The sequence below is a fragment of the Pseudophryne corroboree genome, chromosome 5 (genome assembly GCF_028390025.1).
Source record: "Pseudophryne corroboree isolate aPseCor3 chromosome 5, aPseCor3.hap2, whole genome shotgun sequence".
NCBI classification, from domain to species: domain Eukaryota; kingdom Metazoa; phylum Chordata; class Amphibia; order Anura; family Myobatrachidae; genus Pseudophryne; species Pseudophryne corroboree.
The window spans coordinates 320,651,129-320,656,176 of NC_086448.1; the positions used below are offsets into that span (position 1 = coordinate 320,651,129).

The 5,048-nt window shown below is 45.6% G+C and overlaps 1 pseudogene; it reads right to left on the reverse strand.

The window, feature by feature from the left end:
- Positions 1 to 4,303: 4,303 nt before the first annotated feature.
- On the reverse strand, positions 4,304 to 4,422 carry LOC134930073 (5S ribosomal RNA; annotated as a pseudogene).
- Positions 4,423 to 5,048: the final 626 nt, after the last annotated feature.

The window sequence follows — 5,048 nt, forward strand, 5'->3', positions numbered from 1 at the left end:
GTGACAGAATCATATGCAGTGACAGTAGACGACATGTCAGTAATCGTTGGCAGGTCCTTCAGTCCGGACCAGATGTCAGCACTCGCTCCAGACTGCCCTGCATCACCGCCAGCGGGTGGGCTCGGAAATTCTTAGCCTTTTCCTCGCAGCCCCAGTTGCGGGAGAATGTGAAGGAGGAGCTGTTGACGGGTCACGTTCCGCTTGACTTGGCAATTTTCTCACCAGCAGGTCTTTGAACCTCTGCAGACTTGTGTCTGCCGGAAAGAGAGATCCAACGTAGGTTTTAAATCTAGGATCGAGCACGGTGGCCAAAACGTAGTGCTCTGATTTCAACAGATTGACCACCCGTGAATCCTGGTTAAGCGAATTAAGGGCTCCATCCACAAGTCCCACATGCCTAGTGGAATCGCTCTGTTTTAGCTCCTCCTTCAATCTCCCCAGCTTCTTCTGCAAAAGCCTGATGAGGGGAATGACCTGACTCAGTCTGGCAGTGTCTGAACTGACTTCACGTGTGGCAAGTTCAAAGGGTTGCAGAACCTTGCACAACGTTGAAATCATTCTCCACTGCGCTTGAGTCAGGTGCATTCCCCCTCCTTTGCCTATATCGTAAGTAGCTGTATAGGCTTGAATGGCCTTTTGCTGCTCCTCCATCCTCTGAAGCATATAGAGGGTTGAATTCCACCTCGTTACCACCTCTTGCTTCAGATGATGGCGGGGCAGGTTCAGGAGTGTTTGCTGGTGCTCCAGTCTTCGGCATGCAGTGGTTGAATGCCGAAAGTGGCACACAATTCTTCGGGCCACCGACAGCATCTCTTGCACGCCCCTGTCATCTTTTAAATAATTCTGCACCACCAAATTCAATGTATGTGCAAAACATGGGACGTGCTGGAATTTGCCCACATGTAATGCACGCACAATATTGGTGGCGTTGTCCGATGTCACAAATCCCCAGGAGAGTCCAATTGGGGTAAGCCATTCTGCGATGATGTTCCTCAGTTTCCGTAAGAGGTTGTCAGCTGTGTGCCTCTTATGGAAAGCGGTGATACAAAGCGTAGCCTGCCTAGGAATGAGTTGGCGTTTGCGAGATGCTGCTACTGGTGCCGCCGCTGCTGTTCTTGCTGCGGGAGGCAATACATCTACCCAGTGGGCTGTCACAGTCATATAGTCCTTAGTCTGCCCTGCTCCACTTGTCCACATGTCCGTGGTTAAGTGGACATTGGGTACAACTGCATTTTTTAGGACACTGGTGACTCTTTTTCTGAGGTCTGTGTACATTTTCGGTATCGCCTGCCTAGAGAAATGGAACCTAGATTGTATTTGGTACCGGGGACACAGTACCTCAAGCAAATCTCTAGTTTCCTGTGAATTAACGGTGGATACCGGAAACCCGTTTAACACCGCCCAGGCTGCCAAGGCCTGAGTTATCCGCTTTGCAGCAGGATGACTGCTGTGATATTTCATCTTCCTCGCAAAGGACTGTTGGACAGTCAATTGCTTACTGGAAGTAGTACAAGTGGTCTTCCGACTTCCCCTCTGGGATGACGATCGACTCCCAGCAGCAACAACAGCAGCGCCAGCAGCAGTAGGCGTTACACTCAAGGATGCATCGGAGGAATCCCAGGCAGGAGAGGACTCGTCAGACTTGGCCTGCAGGACTATTGGCGTTCCTGTCTAAGGAGGAAATTGACACTGTGGTGTGGTGTGGTTTGCAGGAGCTTGGTTACAAGAGGAAGGGATTTAGTTGTCAGTGGACTGCTTCCGCTGTCACCCAAAGTTTTTGAACTTGTCAATGACTTCTGATGAATGTGCTCCAGGTGACGTATAAGGGAGGATGTTCCTAGGTGGTTAACGTCCTTACCCCTACTTATTACAGCTTGACAAAGGCAACACACGGCTTGACAAATGTTGTCCGCATTTCTGTTAAAATAATTCCACACCGACGAGGTGATTTTTTTTTGTAATTTGACCAGGCATGTCAATGGCCATATTCGTCCCACGGACAACAGGTATCTCCCCGGGTGCCTGACTTAAACAAACCACCTCACCATCAGAATCCTCCATGTCAATTTCCTCCTCAGCGCTAGCAACACCCATATCCTCATCCTGGTGTACTTCAACAGTGACATCTTCAATTTGACTATCAGGAACTGGACTGTGGGTGCTCCTTCCAGCACTTGCAGGGGGCGTGCAAATGGTGGAAGGTGCCACCTCTTCCCGTCCAGTGTTGGGAAGGTCAGGCATCGCAACCGACACAATTGTACTCTCCTTGGGGATTTGTGATTTAGAAGAACGCACAGTTCTTTGCTGTGCTTTTGCCAGCTTAAGTCTTTTCATTTTTCTAGCGAGAGGATGAGTGCTTCCATCCTCATGTGAATCTGAACCACTAGCCATGAACATAGGCCAGGGCCTCAGCCGTTCCTTGCCACTCCGTGTCGTAAATGGCATATTGGCAAGTTTACGCTTCTCCTCAGGTGCTTTTAATTTAGATTTTTGGGTCATTTTACTGAACTTTTGTTTTTGGGATTTTACATGCTCTCTACTATGACATTGGGCATCGGCCTTGGCAGATGACGTTGATGGCATTTCATCGTCTCGGCCATGACTAGTGGCAGCAGCTTCAGCACGAGGTGGAAGTGGATCTTGATCTTTCCCTATTTTACCCTCCACATTTTTGTTCTCCATTTTTAAATGTGTGGAATTATATGCCAGTAATATATATCAATAGCAATGGCCTACTGTACCGTACTGCTATATATTATATACTGGTGGTCAGCAAAATTATGCACTGTCCTCCTACTACTGCGCACAACAACTAAAATGCACCACAGGTATGGATGGATAGTATACTTGACGACACAGAGGTAGGTAGAGCAGTGGACTACTGTACCGTACTGCTATATATTATATACTGGTGGTCAGCAAAATTATGCACTGTCCTCCTACTACTGCGCACAACAACTAAAATGCACCACAGGTATGGATGGATAGTATACTTGACGACACAGAGGTAGGTAGAGCAGTGGACTACTGTACCGTACTGCTATATATTATATACTGGTGGTCAGCAAAATTATGCACTGTCCTCCTACTACTGTGCACAACAACTAAAATGCACCACAGGTATGGATGGATAGTATACTTGACGACACAGAGGTAGGTAGAGCAGTGGACTACTGTACCGTACTGATATAATACTGGTGGTCACTGGTCAGCAAAATTCTGCACTGTCCTCCTACTATATACTACAATGCAGTACAGATATGGAGCGTTTTTCAGGCAGAGAACGTAGATATTTTCAGCACACTGAGCACAGATATTTGCAGCACACTGAGCACAGATATTTGCAGCACACTGAACACAACTGAGAGAACGCTGCACGCTGCTCCCTATCATCTCCAATGCACGAGTGAAAATGGCGGCGACGCGCGGCTCCTTATATAGAATACGAATCTCGCGAGAATCCGACAGTGGGATGATGACGTTCGTGCGCGCTCGGGTTAACCGAGCAAGGCGGGAGGATCCGAGTCTGCCTCGGACCCGTGTAAAATGGGTGAAGTTCGGGGGGGTTCGGATACCGAGGAAACGAACTCGCTCATCTCTAATTTTAATTACATTTCATGTTTGTATCACCCTCTCTATAGCTTCGGCTTCCTAAATACTAATTAATTAACACTATAGTTTTTTATACAAAAAGGAGGGTTTTTGATCCTGCACCGACCTAGATTCAAAGTACAAGGGTAATAGTAGAGGCCAGAGATGGACAATAATATTTTGGCAATTCCTATCTGTCCGCGTGGCGGTGCGCCCGGAGTCAAAAAAAGGGGAAAACAGGTATATACGAAAAGAGAAAAGTATGACTCTTGTTTGGGCGCACTCTTGTGTAAACTAAATGTAAGTTAATAGTATCTAAAAAATAATAAAGTCTTTATTTCTACTCTTTAAAATGCACGGAAATTCAACAAAACAAATTAAATAATATTAGACAAGCATGGATGTGCCAGCTGGAGAGAAATGTCTCCCAGGATTGGAAAAATGTTCAGATCTTAATTATGCCTGGATAAACGCATATCGAAAGATGGCTACATATTATGCTACTTCCGTCTGCTCAAGATCTGTACAAACTGTGTTTGTATTAATGCAGCCCTAAATTGGGTTAATTCGTGAGTGGGAGAACCCAATCACTGAATAACAATTCTAATAATTAACCACTGTCATAGATGAAGGGAAAAAAGATAATGAAGAAGGAGGATTGAGTGTAAGTGGTGATACTGCTGTTGGTGTAGTTTCTACAGGGAAGAGAGTCTTCCTACTTCACTGGGTATTCCCTAGTGGTCGCCCATCTAGGTACTGACTCAGCCCACCTAGGTTTAGCTTCCAAGATCGGACGAGATTGGGCGTGAACGTAGGGGTATGGTCGTAGGAAGGTTTGATCCTATAGCACCAATGAGAGTGCACCGAAAAGGGAGGATTGATTCCTCCTTGGAAACGGAATGCTGAGAATGCGTGAGAAAAAAAGGGAAAAGTAATAGATGAGTAGGTGTGAATCTGCTGTCCACGTTAGACTGAAGAGACTTGTCTCCTGAGGGGACACGCACCCCGGAATCATGGATGAGAGTTCACAGAAGGAAGGGAAGCAGGAAAATAATTCTAGAATAAGGACAAGTAATTGAAATGGACTATTAGATTGGATTACAATAAGTCCCTTTGGGTCACCTCTATTTTTTGGATACTCATGGATCCTGGTTCAAATAGATCACTGTAACAGATGTCAAAAAACACTTCACAGAAAAAATAATAATAATAAAAAAAATATTCAGGATAATGCAAGTTTCATGTGATTGGTGTCAGATCACTAGGTATGTCTGACACTACTTATACATGACAGATTTCAATAGCATTCAATGATTGAAGTTTTTATCCAGTGCACCATAGCCTAGGCAAACACTGGTGATATTACCAGGAAGTCGTCTGTCGACAAAAATATGCGTTTTTAATATGAACCAATATGTGAGGCAAAGTGATTATCACCTGTGCGAACGTCGCTTTGG